The following is a 27737-nucleotide window of genomic DNA, read 5'->3' as shown; positions in this document are numbered from 1 at the left end:
AGATTTCGTAAATAAAAAACAATTTTGTTTTTAAAACAATTGTTAAAATTAACTATGAGAGTTACTCCTATAAACATTTTTAAAGTATTTATCAAATATCTGCATCGATAAAAATTATTTTAATTTCTAAGATAATATTTTAAAATCATCTTAAAATAGCCAAAACGAAATTAAGTGTTACTTTTAAGTGAATGAAAATAACGTCATAAGAAATGTGCAAAACTTAACTCCCTTTACACAAGTACATTAAGTTTCAGTGAAAAATCAGCTGTAAATGCTTATTTGCTAAAACATACATTTGTTTAAAGACTACTTAAGAAGCTTTTTTTTAACAAAATAAACTTTTTATTTCAATCTTCACAATAACACACTGACGTTTAGTAGCTAGTTTTAAAAACTTTAACAATTACGAGTTATTTTAATGTGAAAACAAATTGAACAGTTTTTCAACAAATATTTTTCTACTTTCCTTATTAAAATGCTTTTTTTTCGAAGCAATAAAAAGTCCTTAAATGATTTGCTAGTACATTAGCTGCTTCCTTAGACTATTCATTTATTCTTAACCTCTAGTATAGAGTATTTGCTAAAAATTTTAAGAAATATCACTTTTTTTTCGACTAAACTTAGTTTTTTAAATCGAAAGTTTGCGGTATCATTACACATAGCAACTTATTCGCAACATAAATTTAAAGAATTACTTGCTCATAACTTATAAGAAAGTTTTTTGCTGTCTGCAGTTGTTTAAAATAATCTTTTTCATAAGATAGATTTTCATTTTGTTACACAAAGGCAAATATAACAATGGCTACAGATTCAGTATATCCACGATATAAACATTTGTAGCTTACTTTGAGCAAAATGCGAAACATTAGTTAGAAGCTTTTTGTAGATGTTGAGAATAAAAGTCAACAAGAATCCTATTCATCGGGCTCATTTTTTGCTGCTAAATGTTTTCGTGGTTTAAAAAGTTCCTCCCTATACTTTAAAAAAAACAATTGCAATGTGCACTTATTGCGCTCGGTTGACGACTTTTTCGTGTGTTGGCGTCTTAGATAAACTGCATTTTTGTTTAAAATTGAGCACATTGGCACTTGAAAAAAATATAAAGAAGGTAAATGATAATAACCACGAAAACAAGAAAAAAATAAGTATTTGTTAATCTTGAATAAACAACACTTTGGTTACGCAGTTTTTGTATACCTTAAACTTAAACACTTTGAATAATTTTAAAGCCGATTTTTTTAATAAACACTAAGTAGTTTTTACAAAGAAGATATTTAAGAGAAAAAGTCAAATTTTGCAGAAATAATTTTTTGGAGGTCGTCGTAACTTTTAACACTTTATTTAAAAAGTTTCTGAAATTTTTTTAGACTCAAGTTTGTATATAAGTTAAGTGAAAAGTCATCCCACTTTAAAATACTAAAATGATTAATGAAAAAAATCTGTACATCTTCTATTAATTAAAAAGGTGACTTCTGTATTTGTATAAATTATATACTACAGCAATTCAAGAACAAAATAATTTGCTGCAAGCAGGATTTAAATCTGCGCGGGCAATGCCCATTAGATTTCGAGTCCAACGCCTTAACCACTCGGCCATCGCAGCTCCCGTTGGAAATATACTTTTCTTGTTTATATAGTTAAGTAGTTGCCAATACAAAACAAATCATATTAAGAAACTAAGTGAATAAGCTTTTTTAAGTATATATAGTTTATAGTTACAAAAGACTAAACTTTTCAAAAATTTGTTATTTAAATGTTATTTAGTTATGTTTTAGTTTTGTTATTTAGTTCTTATATCCAACAATAACTACCAATAAATTTATATCAATACTAATTTACTCGTAATTATATTCAACAAAATATATTCTTCGTAAGTAGATAAAAAATGTATAATTTAAAAAATAAACAATGCATAGGCAAACATAACAATTTTTTTTTAAATTGATATGATAAAATTGGTATACTATCAAAATCCACCCGCGTTCAAAATCCACCCGATCAAAATCCACCCGCGTTTAAAATCCACCTGATCAAAATCCACCCGAGTCAAAATCCACCCGATCAAAATCCACCCGGGTCAAAATCCACCTGATCAAAATCCACCCGAGTCAAAATCTACCCGATCAAAATCAACCCGAGTCAAAATCCACCCGATCAAAATCAACCCGGTTCAAAATCCATCCGATCAAAATCCACCCGATCAAAATCAACCCGAGTTAAAATCCACCCGATTAAAATCCACCCGGTTCAAAATCCACCCGATCGAAATCAACCCGGTTCAAAATCCACCCGAGTCAAAATCCACCCGATCAAAATCCACCCGATCAAAATCCACCCGATCAAAATCCACCCGAGTCAAAATCCACCCGATCAAAATCAACCCGACTCTAAATCCACCCGGTTCAAAATCCACCCGATCAAAATCCACCCGGTTCAAAATCCACCCGATCAAAATCCACCCGAGTCAAAATCCACCCGATCAAAATTCATCCGAGTTAAAATCAACCCGAGTCAAAATCCAACCGAATCGAAACAAGCACCTTGCTTTATTTATTTCTTTTTAAATCAAGTATCATTTAAACAAATCTCACCACTCTAAAGTACCAATCTCAAACAAGTTTTATTTAAAAAACATTTATAAAATCTTGTATTTTTGTCCCTTATAAATTGACCTAAGAATAAAAAAACTGTACTACAGATTATGTGAGGTTTTTTGAGTTGTTATTTGGTATTTTTGCTTATTATAAGGAATTTTTGACATAAATATTTTTGTTTTTTTGATTACTGAATATAATTTTGAATAGCTACAGCCGGCAAGCAGCTTTTAAAGGAACTGTTGTTTTTGATATAAGTATAACTATAAGAGCTAATAAAAGTTAAACAACGTCAGGATAAATAAATTAAAGTTTTACTATACAAATATGACTATGTTAAAACTTTTAGAAAACTAAAGGATGTGCCAGAAAAAATAATCTTGTATTATCTCAATCACAACTACACGACAATCAATTATAATTTACTGTTTCTAGGTATAAAATTTAATAATTTAGAACTTTTAAGTAATTTTTTAACAAATACGTCACACGATATAATTTTTATTAAAACTGAGTATTACAAGTGAAAGCTACCAATTATACTACAAATTAATCCATTTAATTCAGGGGTCAGCAAACTGCGGCCCTCGAAGTGTAAATATGTGGCCCTCGAGCATGTAAATTAGGTCCGCTAAACAAAACAAAATTGAAATTGAAATTTTCAAAAAAAAACAAAGAAATTATAATAGTTTGTTTTTAAGTTCCTGAATATCATTTAAAAACCATTTATTATGCTTAAGCCTTAGATGTGAAAAAAGATAGATAGTAAATTTAGAAGTTTTTCTTAAAATTTAGACTTTACTTTTCCTTTTAAACAACAAAAGTTTACATACTTGGATAAATTACTTATATAATATTGCAAAGTTTTTTTAATTGGCAATTTTACATGTTTTTAACTTTTAAAAACACGGTGACTGGGTTGAAGTAACTGTTGTAATTTTTTTGTTTCAAAAAATTGCAACCCGAAAAACTTAAGGTAGATTATTAAAGTATTTAAAGGTTTTAAAAGAAAAACTTACACTGTTTAAAATGAAAGTAATAATATTTGTTTATATTTTAACTAGTTTAACAAAATCACTAAAATTTTAAATACGTGATATGCTGTGCATTAAATAAAAAAAGATTTTTTTTAATTACTAAAAAGAATATACAAATAAAATAATAGAAATTGATTATATAAAAAGTGTACATAATGATCTACACCTGTTTTTTAAGCCTAGTTTTTTTCAGATGTCACTGAGAGTTGCTTGTAAATGACAACCTGAAATGGCTATCAACAAAATGCAAAAGACTGAAAGAAAGATAAAAAACAACACTTTATGAAACCGAACCAGAAGAGGAAATGGATATCAAATTTTATTAATTGTATTATTGCATCACTGTGTTGTTGTGTACCGTGTTGTTTTTTGAAACACAAAACGTGTCATAGATTGCTTACTTAATTATTAAACAGATAAGTGGTCATGAAAGTTAAAAATTTGTTATTTAATTTAGATAACCTTGTAAATAATGATAGAAATAATAATATGACACGAGTTTTTTTATTAAAAATAGTTTTCGACTTTAGAAAAAAATATACATTTTAAATATGCCAGGTCTGATCCCTATAAGTAGATAAACGTGACTAAAACAGATTAAAAAACAAAAAATTGAATAAAACAACGGCTCGCGGAAAAAATTGAAACATGAAATTTGGCCCGAGATAAACAATTATCTGCCGACTCTGATTAAATCCAACTGCATCTTCGTTACTTTTATTACAAAGAAGTAAAAGGCAAACGTATAAAAATAACTTATACTTGAATTTAAACTCTCTTGTCTGAAATACATACTTTTTTTTAATGAACATATATAAAATAGAACATTTTAAAAATAAATTAAAAATGTTATAAGTTTTTTTTTCGTAATATTTGTTATAAATATAGTGTCATTTTCTAAAAACTCAACTTATTTGTTTTACTACTACAATTCTAAGTATATAATTTCCCTAGCTCAAGTCTAGCTACTAACTTTTTAGTTGCAATTTACAAGCTATTTGAGCAAATTCAATGAATTGTAGAGTCGATATTTGTTTTATGTAAAGGACTTTAGAATTCATAGAAAAATGTTTAGCTTTTAAATTTGTACTATTAGTTAAAAACTAGCAAATTAAGTTGTTATCTAATTAAAATAACTTATAACTTTAGTTACTTTAAACGAAACAATTTTTAGTTTTTCCAAAAATAGATGGTTTATAAAAGAACATTTAATAAAATAAAATTTAATAACTTAAACACTTTGAAAAAAGATAATAGCAGCTAAAATTATTGTATAAATTAAAAAAATAACTAAAAAATATTTGTAACAAAAATTAGATAGAAAACACTAAAATTGTTTTAAAAACAGTTATTGATTTCTTACATATTCCTCATTTATATTTTTATTAAATTAGTTTTCGTATTTTTATATTAAAAATTATGTTCTGTTTTCAAAAATTAATAATAAAATAATCGTCAATAATTTGTTTACTAAACGACAAATAAAAGCGCTCAAAATATTTGGTCCTAAGTCCTCTTGCACGAACAAACCTTAAAGTTATCAAGTCGCACACCAAAAATATCTTTTAACGTCTTTTCCACGTCGAAAACAATAATGTTTAAAATATAATTAATAGGTGATAGTTTATCCAAATTTAACAAAGGATTTTTATTTTATTATCACGTAGCAATTTTATATTATTCTTTATCTGTATTTTATTTTTTATAAACACTGTTAGTTGAAATTTTTTATATAATAAAATATTGTATGTAATACTATTTTTAAATTTTAAGTAAAGACAAAACACAAAACTTTTACATCAAAAAAAAAAAAAGCTCAAAAAACTTTAGATTAATATTTAATTTTCTTTTTGTAACATTTTATTAACATTTTCATAAATTTTACATTCTTTGGTATTTGATTTTTATAATTTTCTTTAGTTTAATAAATGTTATTAAAGATTCTTCTAATTTATAAACTTCTATAGTTTTGATATTTTAATTTACTATGAGTTATCCTTAGTAAATATTTTTATTTAATTATGATTGACTTTGGAAAATTAAATTAGAAGGAAGTTTAAATGGATTAAAACTGAGCGTAATTCATTTTTATCTTTTTTTAACTTTCTTTTTTTAAAAGTAACACCAACACTACTAACATTAATAAATTATAAACATTTTAAATACTTGTAAAGCTACTATGAATATTTTTTTTAGTGCTGTTTAATTATTGTTTAACTTTTTTTTTTTAATTGTTTTATTAAATAAATTAAAATTTCTTTCTTTATAAATATTTACTCTTTTTTATACCAATAGTTGTTTAAACATATAACTTTATTAAATTTTTACAAAATTCTATTAGAAATTAATTCTTATTTCGAAAAAAAATTAACTCGGGTTGATTTCGATCGGGTGGATTTTGAACCGGGTGGATTTTGATCGGGTGGATTTTTGAACCGGGTGAATTTTGATCGGGTGGATTTTGACTCGGGTTGATTTTAATCGGGTGGATTTTAAACTGGGTGGATTTTGATCGGGTAGATTTTGAACCGGGTTGATTTTGATCGGGTGGATTTTGACTCGGGTGGATTTTGAACTGGGTTGATTTTGATTGGGTGGATTTTGATTGGGTGGATTTTGAACCCGGGTTGATTTTGATAGGGTGGATTTTGACTCGGGTGGATTTTGACTGGGTTGATTTTGATCGGGTGGAATTTTGATCGGGTAAATTTTGACTCGGATGGATTTCGATCGGTTGGATATTGAACCGAGTTGATTTTGATCGGGTGGATTTTGACTCGGGTGGATTTTGACTCGGGTTGATTTTGATCGGGGTTGATTTTGAACCGGGTGATTTTGAACGAGTGGATTTTGACTCGGTGGATTTTGACTCGGGTGGATTTTGATCGGGATGATTTTGACCCGGGTGGATTTTGACTCGGGTGGATTATGAACCGGGTGGATTTTAATCGGGTGGAATTTGACCCGGGTGGATTTTGATCGGGTGGATTTTGACTCGGGTGATTTTGACCCGGGTGGATTTTGATCGGGTGGTTATGAACCGGGTGGATTTTGATCGCGGGTGGATTTTGATTGCGGGTGGATTTTGACGTGTCCCGATAAAATTAAAATAAATTTCTAAAAAATAGTTCATAAAGGAGCCTGACAGGGACTTGAACCCCTGACCGTTGGATTAAAAGTCCAACGCTCTACCGACTGAGCTAGCCAGGCTCACATCGACACTGAAATTATAGCGTTTATAATTAAAATCGTTATGCATTGTGACGTAGTAATTCAAACTTTGTGACGTAGTTATTGAAACTAATATTGCAAAATGGAAAAAAAAATTCAAATTTTTTATTCAGTATTTAGGCTGTTACAAATTAATGGTAATACAAAATTGTTAGTAATCTTTGAATTAGGAATTGTAGTAATACTACTACTTTTACTTTTATTAATAGTACTATTACTAATTATCTTTATATTTTAATTTATATAAGTTAAGTTTAGTTCTGGTAGAAAATTGTACAATAGGTTATTTATCTGTTCAAGTGTGAAACTATTTCTGCTGTTCATTTTTGGTTTAAAATTGTGCACTTTGGCACTTGAAAAAAAATATAAAGAAGGTAAATGATAATAACCACGAAAACAAGAAAAAAATAAGTATTTCTTAATCTTGAATAAACAACACTTTGGTTACGCAGTTTTTGTATACCTTTAACACTTTAAATAATTTTAAAGCCATTTTTTTAATAAACACTAAGTAGTTTTTACAAAGAAGATATTTAAGAGAAAAAGTCAAATTTTGTAAAAATAATTTTTTGGAGGTCGTCGTGACTTTAACACTTTATTTAAAAAATTTCTGAAATCTTTTTAGACTCAAGTTTGTATATAAGTTAAGTGAAAAGTCATCCCACTTTAAAATACTAAAATGATTAATGAAAAAAATCTGTACATCTTCTATTAATTAAAAAGGTGACTTCTGTATTTGTATAAATTATATACTACAGCAATTCAAGAACAAAATAATTCGCTGCGAGCAGGATTTAAATTTGAGCGGGCAATGCCCATTAGATTTCGAGTCCAACGCCCTTAACCACTCGGCCATCGCAGCTCCGTTGGAAATATACTTTTCTTGTTTATATAGTTAAGTAGTTGCCAATACAAAACAAATCATATTAAGAAACTCAGTAAATAAGCTTTTTTAAGTATATATAGTTTATAGTTACAAAAGACTAAACCTTTCAAAAATTTGTTATTTAAATGTTATTTAGTTATGTTTTAGTTTTGTTATTTAGTTCTTATATCCAACAATAACTACCAATAAATTTATATCAATACTAATTTACTCGTAATTATATTCAACAAATATATTTCTTCGTAAGTAGATGAAAAATGATTAATCTAAAAAATAACAATGCATAGGCAAACATAACAATTTTTTTTAAATTGATATGATAAAATTAAATAATTTTCTAAAAATAGTTCATAAAGGAGCCTGACAGGGGACTTGAACCCCTGACCGTTGGATTAAAAGTCCAACGCTCTACCGACTGAGCTAGCCAGGCTCACATCGACACTGAAATTATAGCGTTTATAATTAAAATCGTTATGCATTGTGACGTAGTAATTCAAACTTTGTGACGTAGTTATTGAAACTAATGTTGCAAAATGGAAAAAAAAATTCAAATTTTTTTATTCAGTATTTAGGCTGTTACAAATTAATGGTAATACAAAATTGTTAGTAATCTTTGAATTAGGAATTGTAGTAATACTACTACTTTTCTTTTTATTAATAGTAATATTACTAATTATCTTTATATTTTAATTTATATAAGTTAAGTTTAGTTGTGGTAGAAAATTGTACAATAGGTTATTTATCTGTTCAAGTGTGAAACTATTTCTGCTGTTCAAAAAGAAAAACAACACTTTTAGCAGAAAATACTTTCCAGTTTTATTTAAATGTTTAATTCAAAGAAATCATTAAATAAGTTTAAATAAAAATATTTCACACGGAAATCAATAATATAGTGAAAAAAAAAACATTATTTTAAGTACCAAAACAAAATAAGTTTCATTGCGAAATTATGTTCTACCGAGACTTGAACTCGGATCACAGAATTCAGAGTTCTGATAACTAACCATTACACCATAGGATCGCACGTTAATATTATATTTTTTGTGAATTTATAGCTACAAACACTATCAAACTTTTAGATAAGACACGACTTGTTTAAGTTTGTTTTACACTTAATTAAAGGGAATAAAAAGTATAGCTTTAACTACAATTATACATGTAATTTATAAAATAAGGCATGTAAAACAATTGATTTAACGATTTGGGATTACTTTTTTAATTATACTTACACGTTAGTTTAAAAAGTTTAGTTTTTGAAAAGAAAAAAAAAACATAATTGTAAAATATATATAATATGAAGCTTTATTACTTTTTGAAATTTTTAGAATAAAATAAAAAAACAAGTATAGATAAGTTTATATTAAAAAAATTAATTCAGATTTTCTATTTAGTTTGAACCGTTTAAAATAAAAAACGAATAAGCAAATTACAAACTAGTAATAAAAAAATCAATTTAATTATGAAAATGATAATTTTTTTGTTAACATAAAAACTAAACTAAAACTTTACTAGTTAGTTTTGGTTACTTATAAACTTGTTTAAGGCTAGTATAGTTAGGGAGCGGGTCAGAATGACACAGCGACAAAATGACACGGTGCGTCACCTTGGCACGGTGCGTCACTTTGGCACGGAGGGTCACTTTGGCACGGCGACAAAACGACACGGTGCATCACTTTGGCACGGAGGGTCACTTTGGCACAGCGACAAAATGACGCGGTGCGTCACTTTGGCACAGCGACAAAATGACACAGTGCGTCACCTTGGCACGGTGCGTCACTTTGGCACAGCGACAAAATGACACGGTGCGTCACTTTGACACGGAGGGCCACTTTAGCACAGCGACAAAATAACACGGTGGTTAATAAGGAAGAGAAGCGATTTGTTGTGAAACTTCATTGGTATGGCCAACGATCTTATTTTTCTAGGAAATTTTTCGGTTTCCTGTCTTCTAACCGGTTTTGTAGAAATAGCAACAATCACATTGGTTATCTTTAAAAACAAAGACCGTCTGAATTTTTTGAATTGTGACTTCATAAAATAAAGTGAAACACGTAATGTTTATACCTTCTATTGTCCATCGTCGTACTTATAAACAACATACTCATTTTTAAGCAGTAGCAAGGTGTTAGATGTGCTTAATAAACCAAAAATAGTTGTTTGTATCAAACAACGTTCACAAAGATGCAAAAACAGCAAACTTTTTTAACAAAATACGACTGCCAAAATTAAAGGGAATTTATTTTTGATTTCTTTCGAATGGAAAAACTTAAATACAGTTTAGTACTAGAACTTGAAACGAGTAATAAAAATTAGAAAATGACTTGCCATTTTACGACTAGAAAGATAAAAACTCATATAAACATGTTTTTTAAACTTCAGCAATATTCTGTTTTAAAAAGTACAATCTACATTTTAGATCAATAATTCAGCACATCAATTCAATAAACTAGTAGATGTAAATACAGAGGAAAGTTTGTTTTATCAACTAAAACTCAGACGTTAGCGAAAACAACTTTTCTGCTGTTGTAATTCTAAATTCTAATGCGGTTTTTATTTTACATTTTTATGCTTAAAAAAAATAATACTTGCGCTCTTTTGGCCAAATTTTGAACTAAAATACTGCATTCCATGACGACCTACGTTAGAAGCAACATCTTCAAAAAATCATTATGCACTTGACTTAAAAGATCGAAATTTTGCGCCTCTATGCGACTTATATTAGTTGCAACATATATTGTGCACTTACAAGTATAAACATAATGCTCTTTCGCAAATAAAATTGTGCACCTAAGCACTAAAAATGCATAGATAAAAGTATAAGTACAAATAACCGCAAATAAATTAGTTTTTTAGCAAAACATTCCCTACATCAAGCATCTCTTTAAATAAAACTCAATAAACCACTAATACACACTTGTAATACAATTGTAGACTTGCTTTAACAAAATACAATGTTTCTCACTTTTATTTAAGTAAAACTTCGCAAAATAAAACATTATTGCAATTGACATTGTCAAGATTTTAAACTCGTTAAAAAGTTGATTAGTAATTATTTAAATTATTTTCTCGCTCCGTTTTTTAACGGATTAGGCGTCTGATTCCTATTAGATTATTCCTAAAGCTCAGGCAACTCGTGGTCTCTAATGTCTCAATACAGATATTGGAGACCACGGGTTGCCCATGATAATTAGGTAAATAGAGCGTCGCTTTCACCAATTACTTCCAATTGCCCCATACTTTCAAAATGTTGTCTATTTTATATCAAAATATTTTTTTTTTCATCAGAAAGAAATTAACTCTTAATTAATAAACAATATTGTTTTAAGATTTTAGAAAATTTTTTTTAGAAATCCTAGAAAATGTATTTATTTTTACAAAAAACTCCGTTTTTATTCGCAAGATTAAAAATAGAAAATTAAATATTTTTTTCATAACAGAGTTAAGACAAAACCAAGTTTTTTAAAACTTTGTAATAAAACTCAAGAATATAAAGTAAAAGAAAAGGTTAACTAGCAAATTAAAATCTGCTTTTACTGTATTATTTTGAAATTTACTTACTGATTTTGTATTAAATATAAATTCTAAAGCTTAAATTTGTAAATTGTATTTTAAAATTAAAAAAGTTAGTTTTGAAATTTATTAAACTAAGTTAAATGTACGCTTATTGTGTTAAAGTTTAATTTATAAAAATTTCTATATAAAAAACATTTCAGCTGTTTAAGTTTTTATCTTATGTAGCTGGTTTACATTTCAGTATGTAGTAACCTTAACTGCTTAAAAAAAATCTTATAGTTGTTATGAAAATTAGGTAAATAAAAAGGCAACAAATTAGCTAAGTTTTAAAACACTGTTTAAATAGACCAATTCAAAAGATAAATACAAAACAATACTTTTGCATGTTCAGTTTACTAATAGTTACGCTTGCGTTTATAACCTTTTTATTCAACGATTTTACAAGCGTCGATGGTGTAACGGTTAGCATTGGTGCCTTCCAAGCACTAGTTCCGGGTTCGACTCCCGGTCGACGCACTTTTGCTTTTGTTTTTAATGGACTATTTCAAATGATAACTACTTTATCTTTTTTTAATTAGTGAATACAACTTCGAAAAATTTCAAACATAAAACTTTAGTATTATTATTTTACTCCATTTTATAAAGATCTTGTTTTAGGCCTAAAACTTTTTCAATACAGTTTCTTATGGTTTAGATTTAGATAGTTTTAACTTATTAATCAAAAAATTTCTAACATTGAAAAGATATTTTAAATTATACAAACTAGAAATAAGCTTTAGTGGTTAATGTTTAAAGTTGTAACTTAGTTACTAAAGTTATAGATAGTTGCAATTTATTTAGTAATCAAGTAAATTAACTGACAAAATGCTAATGTTGTTTTCAAAACTTAGAAAAAAGTTAATTTAGTTTACTGAAATTACAAGTTTAAATGTGTATTAGGCTAATACAGTAAGATAAAGCTAAAAGTTTAAACTCAATTATAATATAAAAGTTGTAATTATCCTTTTTTTAAGCACATAATTATAAGTTTTTTAACCCTTAATAGTACTTTGCAATCAGTACTTATTATAACATATACATGAAAACATTTATTTGTATGAATTAAAACTAACAAAAAGTTTACAACACTTGAATTAGTTCAGTTGATTAGCAAAGTTAAAAGCTTATTTATCATTTAGTAAGAACATTAATTTTTATGATGTTTACTGCTGTTTAAAATTAGAAAAACCTCTCAGTTTCATTAAAAAAAGTTAAAGTTTTATTTAAGATTAATTTTTTTTTTGTATAACGTAAGCTTAAATATATTTCGGCTGTTTTCAAGGAGTAAAAAACAAGAATAAAAATAAAATAATATATAGATGTATGATATTAGATAGTTAAAAATCAACTTCAGTTTAGGAAACTGATAAATATATAAAACTAAAATAGCTTTTGGTCATAACATGTTGCAATTTAAGTTATTTTGAATTTTACCATAAAAATAATAAATATAAAGCTTAAAAAGCTTTATAACAAACAAAAATTTAAGCTCAAACAGTTTTACAACATAAGTTTAAATTAAAGTTTAAATAGCAAGGCAAATGAGTAAATTTTAAGTAAGTTTAATTGCATCAACAAAAATATATAAGTAAGCATTAAGCTTAGAGCAAATCTTCAAGTATAGATACGCTATATGCAGCAGCTACAAACAGCAGAGTGGCGCAGCGAAGCGTGCTGGGCCCATAACCCAGAGGTCGATGGATCGAAACCATCCTCTGCTACTTTCTCGCTGTAATCGTATAGTGGTCAGTACTTCACGCTGTGGCCTTGACAACCCAGGTTCGAATCCTGGATACAGCATTTTTTGTTACTGCAATATAAAATTTTATTATTATTAGTTTATACGAATATATATATATAATAAATTTGGTCAACATAAGAAAAAATTATAATAATAATATTTATTTACATAGTTATGAGACTTACTCAAAAGATTTCAATTTATTATAGTTTTATAAGTAATAAAAAGCTCTTGTCTTAAAAAATAGTTTTAGATTAAAACTCTGCTTCACTTTAAGTCCTTATATTATATTTGCTTTAACATATTTTGTTATAGAAAATATTTTTGTATCTTTAAAACGCTTGTTCATAAATAACATACATAAGTTAGCTTAAAATAATAACAAAGAGCATAAAGGTTTACCACATACATGATTTAGTAGTTTTGATTACTAATATATGCACTAAAGTTTAAATGTAATCAACAGTTATATTTTTTCGAATTGTATAAAGGTAGATCATGTTTTAGTTTAAATAGTTTTCTAGTTGAAGAGAGTGATTTTTTAAAGTAGATTAGTAATATATGTTTTACTCTAGCTAAATAAAATAAAACGTTACTATGCAAACAAACATTATTTGAAAAGCAAGTTTAAATGTTTCAGAAAAATTAAGTAATACACATAGTTTAAGACAATTCAAAACACAAATACAGTATTTCAGTTATTGAGCATAATAGAGTAATAATGAAATAAAAACTTTTACACATTAAGTATTTATTATATAGTGAAAGTGGTTAGAACTTCAAAAACTTTATCTTGATGTATTTGAGAAAAGTTTAATTATATTAAACAAAAGTTCTTTAGAAGCCATTTAAATAGAAATAATCTTTGCTAAAATGTTTTAATTAAAGCTTACTTTTTTCAGTTCAAAGTATCGTATAAAACAATTCACTTAAAACACTCTGCATGCAAAAAAACATAGGATTATAAACGTGAAAAGTTGTTTGTAGACGTCCTCCCAGGTGGTCTAGTGGTTAGGATTCGTGGCTCTCACCCACGCGGCCCGGGTTCGATTCCCGGTCTGGGAACATTTTTTAATATGTTGAAATAGCCTAAGTTTAAAATTAATTTCTTTAATATTTTCTACCTTATAATGAAAACTGTGAACTTAATTATAAAAGTTGCGGATGCTTTCGTTAACATATTTCATTAAGAACTTTAATATAGCGGTTCATTAATTACTACGTGACTAATTGGACTTATGTGAACGCGAAAAATACATACTTAAACTGTTTTGAGCAGTATAGAATTTTAAAAAAGAAGACAGTAATACTTAAACAAATTAGACAATTTAAAATAGTGACTTATGTTTTACTATTTTAAGCACAAAGTTTAAGAAAATTAAAAAAATCTAAACTAGGAATTATGACATGCAGATTGTGCTAAAAAGAAGCTTTATTAATACTAAAATATGGTACAAATTGCATCAACAAAAGAACGGAATTAATGAACTCATGCAGACACAGAAACAAATTTTTAATAAGAAACTGGAAAGCAGACAAAACTTAAACCAAAGTATAATTATAGTACTAAATAGGTTATTTTTCTTGATTTTTTTATTGATTTTTGTTGACAATTGGCTTAAATTAAAAAAAATGTTTTTTTAGATAGTTCTTAATTCAACTAAGATAAAATTTTAGACTTTTTTTAGATAGTTCTTAAATCCGTTTAAATTTTTACTGTTATGTTAACTTAACACAAATTAGATTTTGAAATCTTCAGAGACTTTGAGTTTTATTAATATTTTGTTGACTATTGACTTAAAATCACAATTTTAGACAATTCTTAATTTCATTTAGATAAATTTCAAGGTATAAATATTAAATAAATAAAAAAATTAAAAAAACTCTGAACTAAGTTTTTTTCTTTGACTCATTATATTAATATTAATTCAATTCGTTTAAAGAAAAACTAGTACTAATTTTACCTAAATATACTCTGACATACTTGAATTTTCAAATATGCAACATTTTAGATTTTGTTATGTTTATATTCTTCACGCATGAATAAGTTTTTAAATAACAGTATAAATAACTAACATTGTTATATGCATTTTATTTTTTATTTTTTTTGCTTTAAAAGGTCGCAATCTTTTGCCACCGAAACCGGTCGCGATTAAAATATACAATTTGCATAAATCTATTTGAAAGACATTACTAAAACACAAGTGAACAAGCTCATGTTTTATAGTAATTGACATATTGATATTAAAATTTCAAAGTAATTGGTACTTAAATAAAACATTTATGATAGTCTAAAACAGTGGTCGTCAAGGTGTACACTAAATTTATTTTGGGGTGCACGAAACTTTTAGGGTACACAAAACTAATTTAGGGATACACAAAATTTTTAGACTACAAAAAAAAATCCAGGTTTTATTATAATATTTATTTAGTTTAAGCGTCATAAAAGTATTAAATAAAACATTTTAAGAGTACTGTACTGGTATTTATTAAATAATTGCAGAGATGTGTTCAATTAATAAGTATGTAAGATATAACCATATAAATAAAATATCATTGTGCAAACAAGGTAAACCAAATAGAAAGGTTCATTAAAAACAGGATTAAATGATAAATTAGCGTTTTAGTTGTTAAAAGGTTTGCATGTAAATATAAGCTGAGTTAACACTTTAAAGGAAAAATGCATTGGTAAAAGTTTTTACGTAGTGACACCACTAGTAGCATTTATTAAAATCATGTCTTGGGGTTCACCGATTTTATTTTTTGCATTTTGGTGTACACAGACTTTGATTAGCTTGACTTTAAAACTGTACGGTTAAAAATAATAAAAAGTAGTTCTATTTGCAGCCACCATAGCTCAGTGGCAGAGTGCTGGTCTTATCCTCTCTGGCGGAATGTTTAGTGCTTTGTATTTAACTATTATCATTTACTCATAATGTTTTTCAAACTTGCATTTTGTTTGTAAAGTTTTTTGTTTCTTCATTGATTTTATTTTTAAGTATTTATGGTTATACTTTTAAATTTTTTCTTAATGTTGTTCATGCAAGTGTAAAATATTTTCCAGATGGTCTTAATTATTGGTTTATTGAACAAAAACGAAAAATTGATCAAATTTTTTTGGTTCAAGGACCTGGATACGCAAAAAAATCTCTCGGTAATCGAGTCGCATACCCAACTTAATCAAAGTTATAATAATCTACAAATTTAAAAACTTTAGTGTCAAAATTTAAATTCTAAAACGAATTTCTCTATCTAAAATAAGAATATTAAACTTCACAAAATTAAATATTTTTCAAAAAAAAATATTTATCAAAAAAAACAATTTATATACACACATGTATCTAACATTATAGACATATTAAATTTATTTTAAACTTTACGTCAAAAGGTAGATTTTATATCCGAAATGATTTTAATTTTAAAATTCATCAATAGTTCAAGCAAATATTTTAAGCTTTTATATGATTAAAAAATGAGAAAAAAAAATTAATAAATTTAAATTTTTCTCTTTTTTAAAAGTATGCTTAAAAATTTAGACTCTATTATCAAATTATTTCAATTTATTATAAAACAAGCAAATATCAATTAAAGCTATAACGTTAAAAAAATTAATAAATAGCAGTGTATATATAAATTAATACTGCAGTATTCAAAATGTTTAAGCTCGTGTTTTATAGTAATTGACATATTGATATTAAAATTTCAAAGTAGTTTTTATTTAGATTAAACATTTAAGATAGTCTTAAGTAAGATAAGTAGTAGATAAGTAGTAAGATAAAACAATTTTCAAATCTAATTTCATATCAAGTAGAGTTATGTAATTTTACTGTAGTTATAAAAAATAAATACTTATTTTATATATTAAAAATTTTTTTTTTTCAAAATTACTAATTTTAAAAAAATGGTTAGTTTACTGAATTATTCAAAATATGCTCGAAAACTTCATATTAAAGCATTCAGATTTGTTTTAAATTCAGCAACTGAGTACATAATTGTAATTAAATAACGCACATGTTAAGCGAGAAAACTTTAATTTACAAACAGTATAAGTGTATATCAAACAAGTCTTCGTGGCGCAATCGGTTAGCGCGTTCGACTGTTAATCGAAAGGTTGGTGGTTCGATCCCACCCGAGGACGACTTTTGTTATTAACTTTTAATAAAGTGTGTTTTCCTTTACTTTTGATAATAAGACTTTTTGTTTTATTAATACTTAGCATTAAAGCTGTTTTTTTTAATTTTCTTAAACTTTGTGCTTAAAATAGTAAAACATAAGTCACTATTTTAAATTGTCTAATTTGTTTAAGTATTACTGTCTTCTTTTTTAAAATTCTATACTGCTCAAAACAGTTTAAGTATGTATTTTTTGCGTTCACATAAGTCCAATTAGTCACGTAGTAATTAATGAACCGCTATATTAAAGTTCTTAATGAAATATGTTAACGAAAGCATCCGCAACTTTTATAATTAAGTTCACAGTTTTCATTATAAGGTAGAAAATATTAAAGAAATTAATTTTAAACTTAGGCTATTTCAACATATTAAAAAATGTTCCCAGACCGGGAATCGAACCCGGGCCGCGTGGGTGAGAGCCACGAATCCTAACCACTAGACCACCTGGGAGGACGTCTACAAACAACTTTTCACGTTTATAATCCTATGTTTTTTTGCATGCAGAGTGTTTTAAGTGAATTGTTTTATACGATACTTTGAACTGAAAAAAGTAAGCTTTAATTAAAACATTTTAGCAAAGATTATTTCTATTTAAATGGCTTCTAAAGAACTTTTGTTTAATATAATTAAACTTTTCTCAAATACATCAAGATAAAGTTTTTGAAGTTCTAACCACTTTCACTATATAATAAATACTTAATGTGTAAAAGTTTTTATTTCATTATTACTCTATTATGCTCAATAACTGAAATACTGTATTTGTGTTTTGAATTGTCTTAAACTATGTGTATTACTTAATTTTTCTGAAACATTTAAACTTGCTTTTCAATTAATGTTTGTTTGCATAGTAACGTTTTATTTTATTTAACTAGAGTAAAACATATATTACTAATCTACTTTAAAAAATCACTCTCTTCAACTAGAAAACTATTTAAACTAAAACATGATCTACCTTTATACAATTCGAAAAAATATAACATATTACTGTTGATTACATTTAAACTTTAGTGCATATATTAGTAATCAAAACTACTAAATCATGTATGTGGTAAACCTTTATGCTCTTTGTTATTATTTTAAGCTAACTTATGTATGTTATTTATGAACAAGCGTTTTAAAGATACAAAAATATTTTCTATAACAAAATATGTTAAAGCAAATATAATATAAGGACTTAAAGTGAAGCAGAGTTTTAATCTAAAACTATTTTTTAAGACAAGAGCTTTTTATTACTTATAAAACTATAATAAATTGAAATCTTTTGAGTAAGTCTCATAACTATGTAAATAAATATTATTATTATAATTTTTTCTTATGTTGACCAAATTTATTATATATATATATTCGTATAAACTAATAATAATAAAATTTTATATTGCAGTAACAAAAAATGCTGTATCCAGGATTCGAACCTGGGTTGTCACGGCCACAACGTGAAGTACTAACCACTATACGATTACAGCGAGAAGGTAGCAGAGGATGGTTTCGATCCATCGACCTCTGGGTTATGGGCCCAGCACGCTTTTTAAGCTTTATATTTATTATTTTTATGGTAAAATTCAAAATAACTTAAATTGCAACATGTTATGACCAAAAGCTATTTTAGTTTTATATATTTATCAGTTTCCTAAACTGAAGTTGATTTTTAACTATCTAATATCATACATCTATATATTATTTTATTTTTATTCTTGTTTTTTACTTTTTGAAAACAGCCGAAATATATTTAAGCTTACGTTATACAAAAAAAAAATTAATCTTAAATAAAACTTTAACTTTTTTTAATGAAACTGAGAGGTTTTTCTAATTTTAAACAGCAGTAAACATCATAAAAATTAATGTTCTTACTAAATGATAAATAAGCTTTTAACTTTGCTAATCAACTGAACTAATTCAAGTGTTGTAAACTTTTTGTTAGTTTTAATTCATACAAATAAATGTTTTCATGTATATGTTATAATAAGTACTGATTGCAAAGTACTATTAAGGGTTAAAAAACTTATAATTATGTGCTTAAAAAAAGGATAATTACAACTTTTATATTATAATTGAGTTTAAACTTTTAGCTTTATCTTACTGTATTAGCCTAATACACATTTAAACTTGTAATTTCAGTAAACTAAATTAACTTTTTTCCAAGTTTTGAAAACAACATTAGAATTTTGTCAGTTAATTTACTTGATTACTAAATAAATTGCAACTATCTATAACTTTAGTAACTAAGTTACAACTTTAAACATTAACCACTAAAGCTTATTTCTAGTTTGTATAATTTAAAATATCTTTTCAATGTTAGAAATTTTTTGATTAATAAGTTAAAACTATCTAAATCTAAACCATAAGAAACTGTATTGAAAAAGTTTTAGGCCTAAAACAAGATCTTTATAAAATGGAGTAAAATAATAATACTAAAGTTTTATGTTTGAAATTTTTCGAAGTTGTATTCACTAATTAAAAAAAGATAAAGTAGTTATCATTTGAAATAGTCCATTAAAAACAAAAGCAAAAGTGCGTCGACCGGGAGTCGAACCCGGAACTAGTGCTTGGAAGGCACCAATGCTAACCGTTACACCATCGACGCTTGTAAAATCGTTGAATAAAAAGGTTATAAACGCAAGCGTAACTATTAGTAAACTGAACATGCAAAAGTATTGTTTTGTATTTATCTTTTGAATTGGTCTATTTAAACAGTGTTTTAAAACTTAGCTAATTTGTTGCCTTTTTATTTACCTAATTTTCATAACAACTGTTATTGTAACCTGTATTAGAGTCCATGTTAGACGATTTGTCCGTTTTATCCTTGGACCGCAAAACTCTCTGAAGGGAAAGTTTCTTCGACTTGGAAGTTTTCCCGCGCGTTTGAGGCATTTATATTATTACTAAACTTCTGCTATTTTATACAACTTCAGTGTGATTAAGTAATTGTGCTTTAATAAGTATAAAGTGCAGTGACAAGATATAAAACACACTAACACGTTACAGATATCCGTTTGAAAGTCGTAGCAGCTTTGATCGTAGTAAACCTTTCCTGCGGCTTATAGTTGAGTTCCGCGCTGTTTCAAGGGCATAACAAAAAGCGAGCACTGTTTCTTAAACAACCGCTTATATATGCATTCGGAAAGAACACATATTCTCTCAATATTGGCTTTTTTATGGAAAATGATTATTGTTATGCAACTTTAAATGATTTTTTATGAGAAAGCTTATCGCAGTTTTATTGTTTACGAAGATTCCGATGAGAAAGCTTAACGCAGTTTTGTTTTTTAATGATATTTTGTTATGCAACTTTAAATGATTTTTATGAGAAAGCTTATCGCACTTTTTATTGTTTACGAAAATTCCGATGAGAAAGCTTATCGCAGTTTTTATTGTTTACGAAAATTTCGATATTAATTCACACGGTTTAAAATTATAAAATAAATGCTTTGGTATTATGACATTTTCTTTTTTTACTTTTTAACTTAGTAATTAAAGCCTAGTTAAAAGACAAAAACTCTTTCCCTACTTTTCTTAACTCACGAAAAAATGATCAAAGCTGCTCTTCAAAAAGATATTTAAACAACATAAATTTAACTTGTAATAAACACATAACACAAAAAAAAAATATTCTATTAAATATAGTGTTCATTGTTTATAAATTTCTTATGTACAATGTCTGTTCCTTCTTCCACCAATTTATGTATTGATTCCAAGAGCAGCTTTCAACACAATGATAACCATTGCAATGAACATGGTTATTGCTTGTACTCTAGCGAAAACTTGGTAACACGTTTCCAACTTCTGGATAATTCGATCACTCCTTGACCCTGTATCCTCGCTGTCACGGATTTTTATTGTGAGGGCATCCCTCTCAACTTTAATTCTTCTTGGTGTTGATGACCTAGACCTTGTTCGACGACGATGAATTGGGCTATAATCTCTATGGTACATCCTAATGCCAAGTGTACAAAATTTGAAAACAGCAACTTCCAATGTCCGCTCTTCTTATGTGCCAGTAGGGAAAAAATCAAATTGAGAGTTGATTTCTCGAAAGGTCGATGTATTAACGATTTAAAAATAAAAAGGATTCGTTTTAATAACAGAGAAAAACAACTGGGAGTTAAATTATAAAAAAAATTACATTTGTCAGATAATAAAGCTGATTTGTTTGAGAACAGAACAAAAACTGGTTGTTAAATTGTTACAAAGATTATATTTGTCAGATAATAAAACAAATTTGTTTTTGCGAATCACACACAAAATTGGGAGATGTTATCAAAAATTGATATGAGTAATCGATTAAAAGCAAATTTCGTCGTTTAATCTAAAAGTAATTTTGTTTCCAAATTTATAAGTCCTTTGAAAAATCATTAACTCAAAAAAAAGGTAAAACTTTTTAAACACAAACGAGCCTATAATGTGAATAGTTAATAAGTTTAACAAAAATATTGTAGATAAATCGTTCACTGGTAATCAAGATTTTAGTTTACTTTAGAGAAAAAAACTAGAAAATTATTTGAAAAACAACAAGTTTAAGATACTATATTTAAATCTAACTTTTGTCAAAACAGAAAAAAAGTTGTTATTAATTTGATTAACGATAAAACTACAATTGCGAATTTTGTGAGTATCTTAGTAATTACACTTAAGGCAATAGGTTTTTGTATTTTAAATCTAAAAGTTTATATAAAAGTTTAAAATAGATTTATTAATCAAAAAAAGTTTTAGAAAAAGAAAAAAAAAACATGTGTAAACTTAGTTTTTGTTTAATGTTTTAATTTAAGTTTCAACCTGTATCGCCCTTCTTCTTCCGCAAACTTTTGACATTCCTTCTCGTACTGATTGAACAATGACCGTTATCAGAAGCAAGGATATTGCAATCGTATATACTTTGGTCAGAATATCGATGATGTTTCCTGTCTTCCCCCATATTCCGGAAGTTACTGATGTAAAAATGTCCGTAAGAAAAGAAAAATCGAACCCTTGGCCTTCCAATAGATAAGGTTCGATATTAATGCCTTGGGCCTCGTATGTTTTCTTTGTTAAATAGATGAGGTTTTTCAGCTGTTCCTTTGTATTTTCTTCTTCAGAACTAGTAATAAGTTCAATGTCTTTTGCCATTTCGCTTTCATTGATTGCAAATAATTTTTCTTTAAGATTTAAATTTTTAATTGTTATTCGATGAATCGAAGGTCGCTCGTTCACAAGCGTTTCGTTTTCAAAAAGTAAAACGTTGTCACGGAACTCAAAGTGTTTTTGTTTTGCGGTAAAAACAGTATTTGAAATATGTTTTGACAAGAAACGCCCCTGACGGAGGCTTGTCATTACCGTCCCCAGACCAACATAGGCCTGAAAAAGAGGTCGATCAGAAATGCGACCTTTATAATTAAGACTTGGTTGCAAGTATGCCTCAACCATATCGCACTTAAGTTCGCGTAACAATCCAGCCGAGAAAACAGCATTAACTTCTCTTTCCAACAGGAAGCTTAAAGTTTTCGAAGGGTTAAACTTTTGAGACCCCATTAAACTTACTAAACTAGTTCGTGCGTTCTTGCATAGCGTGTTTTCGAAAGCACGCTGCAGTAGCTGTGTATTTAACAAATTTATATTTGCGACTGTTGCTAGTGCTGCATACAATTGTTTGAATTTTGTTGAAGTGTTCATCAATAACCCTTCTGTCGATGAAACATTTGCACTCTCATTGATTTTAATGACGTGACCGGAAAGAAAGCATAATAGTTTTTCCCCTTCCTTTGTAGGTATACATCTAGTTACTTTATCGTCACACTTTGAAAGAATCGTGGAAATGAGATTAGTTTGTTTAATCTCGTAAATTACGCTGTTTGCCGTAGTGTGCAAAACCAGACTGGTATTTTTTATTTTTGGTGGGTCTTTGCAACTGTTTTCTATTTTTTCCTCGTATACGATGATCCAGTTATCAGCTGAGCAAACTTTTTCTTCTGGCTTACATCTTAAAGTTCCAAGTGTTATGTGAGAAAACGTTTTCGAAGATCTCTCTTTGTTAACCGTTATAAATGCGAGTATAAAATTCTCGACTTTATTTACCGTGGTCCACGGGTAACTAAACACTGGTTTAAGAATGTTTCTGGATGAAAGTGTTTTATCAGTTTTTGGGAATAAGACTCCCTGCCTTGTAACCCTATTTCTTTCTGCACGCTTGCATGTATCAGCGTCAACCGGTCGATATTCGACCCTTTTCAAAATACAGTTTTTGGAAAAGAAAAAATAATAAGTACACTCATGATACTCAATTTTAACTCTACATGCAATTGCTTTTAATGTTTTCGTGTCGTCTATTGGTCTGTAAACGTCAACAGGGGACACTATTTGTGTGGCGTTATAAGATTTGCAAGGGCCTGGGTCTGTCAGCTTGTAGGCTTTTACTGGAAAGTTTTCGCAAAGCGGTAAGTATTGCTTACGGATAACCTCATCCGCTTTTATAATAAGGACCAGAATCAGACAAACTACTACACGGAACATCTTAAAACAAATGTTTGCTTCAAAACGATGCTCGCTATATATCGAAACAAAGACGGAAAAGAGAAAAGAAAAGTTTGTCATAGAAATTTATAAATATCCATTTTATTTATAATCAAAGGAGTACGGTTTAAAAATAAACTAAACATCTAAATAACATTGATTTATTTTTGTTTATGCAGGTGTTTCCGTTTTGTAATCTTTTTTAAACGTGCATGATTTGGTTTACATTTTACCTTTGAAAGCTTAGTATGTCTATAAAACATTTAAGTTTCACAAAAATCACTGTTTTAAAACTAGAGGCTTGAATATGAATAAAGAAAAAAATTCTCGGAATTGTAGCGAAAGCAAAGAAAACTGTATAGGTTTTTTTGAAGTTCGTAACAGAACACTTTAAAAGTAAGGGAAAATAAAAAACCGCAAGTTTACGCGTGTAGCGAATGAAATTCATTAGGGAGTGAAAAGAAACACTTTCGATAATTTTATCGCTTGAACTTGCTAATGTAATAAAAACTGACAAGTGTTTTATACTTAGGAAACAATTAATTTAAAAATGTGATAAGAGATGATTTTTTTAATAAACTGGTGTCGTCAAAGTTTTACTTTTTGCTTAAACACAAAAACTTAGTTTCAAATTAGTTTCAGTATTAAAATATTTCAATAAATTAATTTCAGCATTGTTTCACAACAAGTGAAATGATAAGAAAGTATTGATTATCAAAAATAACTTTTGCTGATTTTACCAGTAAGTTTATACTTAGAAAATCAATATTTGTGATTCCGAAAAAAACTGAAACTATAAGTTTAATATTTTTTTTGATTTACAGCCAAACTTATATTTTATCTTCAAAAGGCTTTATGATAAATGTTAAAAGTTTTAGACCTGCTATTAGTAATTCTGACTCTTTTTTATTCTGTGTTATAATTTCTTTTTTGTCAAAGGAATTAAGTACTGCCAAATTGTTTTTTTCTTTAGCTAATATGTTGCTTGATACGCTAGTTTGTGATTTTGTTTTTGAAGAATTGTAATAGCCTGAGTCTTGTTTATAACTTTTAAGCTGCACTATTGGCACTTGATATTTTGGCTTGCTATCATACTTTTTATTGTAACTGATATTTTTCTGCTGTTGTTTCTGATGTTTTTCTTTGATAAGTTTATCTTGTTTTGCTTTAAAAGCAAAAGCTTGCTTATAAGCTCTACTAGCTTTTATTTTCTGCTGTTGGAGGTTACGAGAATGATGGTTTGCGTTAAATATATTTTGTTGAAGTTTTTGATTGTAGTTTGAATTTTTATCTACAGCATACTTAGACCCTTGAACTGTTTTACCATTAGGACCTGTCACGTTTGCGGCTTCTGACATGTTATTTTTACCTACAACAATATCAAACTGGACTTTTTCTCCTTGTGCAAGAGACCTTAATAATTTGTTAGGGTTGTTTTTGATGATAGCTGTATAATGAACAAAAATATCGCTGTTCCGATCATCACGTTGAATAAAACCGTAACCTTTGCGAACATTAAACCATACTACTTGACCAGTTACTCCAACTGCTATAGTGTTTTTGGTTACCTGAGCTTTTTCTTTGGTTGTTTGAAACTCTTTGCTTGTATTAGATGTTTTTGTAGGTAAGTGTTGATGACATGACAAACACTGTGCTATGTTAACATTATTACTATTATTCCCATTGTATGATTTTCTTGGTTTAAAACTATCTCTATCTTGGTTATGTTGACGATACTTGTAATTATGATTAATACCATTATCTCTAAAATGAAAATTTTGTTGATAATTAGGACGAACTCGCTTATGGTAATTTATTTTAGACCTATGCTGACTTTGCTCATACTGCTGTAGTCTATTGTAATTAACTTGCTTAGGTACTAATGCGTTTTCTTTATGGGCATTCCATATAGCTTGACTTTTACGTCTAAAAACATCAAGGTCCGCGTCGTAGTACTCTTTAATTTTACTTTTTATTGCGGAGGGCATTAAGTACGCGAGAAAAAACTTTATTCTATCGTCTTCTGGGCATTTGGCCCATTTTGTGGCCGTTGAAAAGATTTGATTAAATGTAGTTTTGGTTTCCCAGGTCGGAATTTTGTCTAAGATTTCGGTTAATTCGTTATCACGGTGTAAACAGAAGTTTTTAAGTGAATTATAATTTCTTTCGCCTCTTTCAATAATTTTATAATAATCTGAAATATCTTCTCTTGGCCAAAACCCTATTAGATAATTGTATTTTTCTGAGTCGCTTATGACGTTTTCATCGTACAGTTCCTCCTCGAAATAGTTTATGGTGTCTCGCGGGTTTCTTACAACGGTTAATCTCTTAAATTTTTTACTTAGTCTTTGTGCTCTAAGTGTATCGTTAAAATTATTGTTAGTATTATTTTGGCTGTTTTCATAATTATCGAAAAAATGTTCGCTTTTATGTTGCAAATCGCGATCGTAATAATCTGGCATTTGTTGTACTTTGTTTTGATTTAACCTAATATCTAGTTTTTTAATATCATTTTGTAATTTTACTAATTCCTCCTGCGCTTCTAACTTTTGGACCTCTAATAATTTTTGGTTGTACAATGATCGTGTAAGCGCAAGATCTTCCTGGGGATTAGTTGACGAAATAAAATTTTCCCCCTCACTTATAACCTTATGTGAGTCTAAATTGTTAGGACTTATGTTAGACTTTGCGCGAGTTTCTTCTGTTACGTTTTCGTTTATACTGCGCTGCGAAAATTCCGGGTTATTATTGGACGGTGCATGGGCGTGGTCTCCATTGTTATTGTAACCTGTATTAGAGTCCATGTTAGACGATTTGTCCGTTTTATCCTTGGACCGCAAAACTCTCTGAAGGGAAAGTTTCTTCGACTTGGAAGTTTTCCCGCGCGTTTGAGGCATTTATATTATTACTAAACTTCTGCTATTTTATACAACTTCAGTGTGATTAAGTAATTGTGCTTTAATAAGTATAAAGTGCAGTGACAAGATATAAAACACACTAACACGTACAGATATCCGTTTGAAAGTCGTAGCAGCTTTGATCGTAGTAAACCTTTCCTGCGGCTTATAGTTGAGTTCCGCGCTGTTTCAAGGGCATAACAAAAAGCGAGCACTGTTTCTTAAACAACCGCTTATATATGCATTCGGAAAGAACACATATTCTCTCAATATTGGCTTTTTTATGGGAAAATGATTATTGTTATGCAACTTTAAATGATTTTTTATGAGAAAGCTTATCGCAGTTTTATTGTTTACGAAGATTCCGATGAGAAAGCTTAACGCAGTTTTGTTTTTTAATGATATTTTGTTATGCAACTTTAAATGATTTTTATGAGAAAGCTTATCGCACTTTTTATTGTTTACGAAAATTCCGATGAGAAAGCTTATCGCAGTTTTTATTGTTTACGAAAATTTCGATATTAATTCACACGGTTTAAAATTATAAAATAAATGCTTTGGTATTATGACACAACTATAAGATTTTTTTTAAGCAGTTAAGGTTACTACATACTGAAATGTAAACCAGCTACATAAGATAAAAACTTAAACAGCTGAAATGTTTTTTATATAGAAATTTTTATAAATTAAACTTTAACACAATAAGCGTACTTTTAACTTAGTTTAATAAATTTCAAAACTAACTTTTTTTAATTTTAAAATACAATTTACAAATTTAAGCTTTAGCATTTATATTTAATACAAAATCAGTAAGTAAATTTCAAAATAATACAGTAAAAGCAGATTTTAATTTGCTAGTTAACCTTTTCTTTTACTTTATATTCTTGAGTTTTATTACAAAGTTTTAAAAAACTTGGTTTTGTCTTAACTCTGTTATGAAAAAAATATTTAATTTTCTATTTTTAATCTTGCGAATAAAAACGGAGTTTTTTGTAAAAATAAATACATTTTCTAGGATTTCTAAAAAAAATTTTCTAAAATCTTAAAACAATATTGTTTATTAATTAAGAGTTAATTTCTTTCTGATGAAAAAAAAAATATTTTGATATAAAATAGACAACATTTTGAAAGTATGGGGCAATTG

The 27737-nt window shown here is 27.8% G+C and overlaps 7 non-coding genes across 7 annotated transcripts; 3 read left to right on the top strand and 4 right to left on the bottom strand.

Annotated features, from left to right (window-relative positions):
- Positions 1–1524: 1524 nt before the first annotated feature.
- On the bottom strand, positions 1525–1606 carry Trnas-cga (transfer RNA serine (anticodon CGA)). Its single transcript has one exon. It is a non-coding gene; the product is annotated as a tRNA-Ser (tRNA).
- A 6502-nt stretch (positions 1607–8108) lies between these two features.
- Positions 8109–8181, bottom strand: Trnak-uuu (transfer RNA lysine (anticodon UUU)). Its single transcript has one exon. It is a non-coding gene; the product is annotated as a tRNA-Lys (tRNA).
- A 3527-nt stretch (positions 8182–11708) lies between these two features.
- Trnag-ucc (transfer RNA glycine (anticodon UCC)) lies at positions 11709–11780 on the top strand. The gene has a single exon. It is a non-coding gene; the product is annotated as a tRNA-Gly (tRNA).
- A 2257-nt stretch (positions 11781–14037) lies between these two features.
- On the top strand, positions 14038–14109 carry Trnae-cuc (transfer RNA glutamic acid (anticodon CUC)). Its single transcript has one exon. It is a non-coding gene; the product is annotated as a tRNA-Glu (tRNA).
- A 2999-nt stretch (positions 14110–17108) lies between these two features.
- Trnan-guu (transfer RNA asparagine (anticodon GUU)) lies at positions 17109–17182 on the top strand. Its single transcript has one exon. It is a non-coding gene; the product is annotated as a tRNA-Asn (tRNA).
- Positions 17183–17594: 412 nt separating this feature from the next.
- On the bottom strand, positions 17595–17666 carry Trnae-cuc (transfer RNA glutamic acid (anticodon CUC)). The gene has a single exon. It is a non-coding gene; the product is annotated as a tRNA-Glu (tRNA).
- Positions 17667–19725: 2059 nt separating this feature from the next.
- On the bottom strand, positions 19726–19797 carry Trnag-ucc (transfer RNA glycine (anticodon UCC)). Its single transcript has one exon. It is a non-coding gene; the product is annotated as a tRNA-Gly (tRNA).
- Between the last annotated feature and the right edge of the window lie 7940 nt (positions 19798–27737).

The sequence above is a fragment of the Thalia democratica genome, unplaced genomic scaffold (genome assembly GCF_965202585.1).
Source record: "Thalia democratica unplaced genomic scaffold, ktThaDemo2.hap1.1 HAP1_SCAFFOLD_974, whole genome shotgun sequence".
Lineage (NCBI taxonomy): Eukaryota > Metazoa > Chordata > Thaliacea > Salpida > Salpidae > Thalia > Thalia democratica.
The sequence above is the reverse complement of the archived record's forward strand: the minus strand, read 5'-3'. Positions and strand labels throughout refer to the sequence as shown.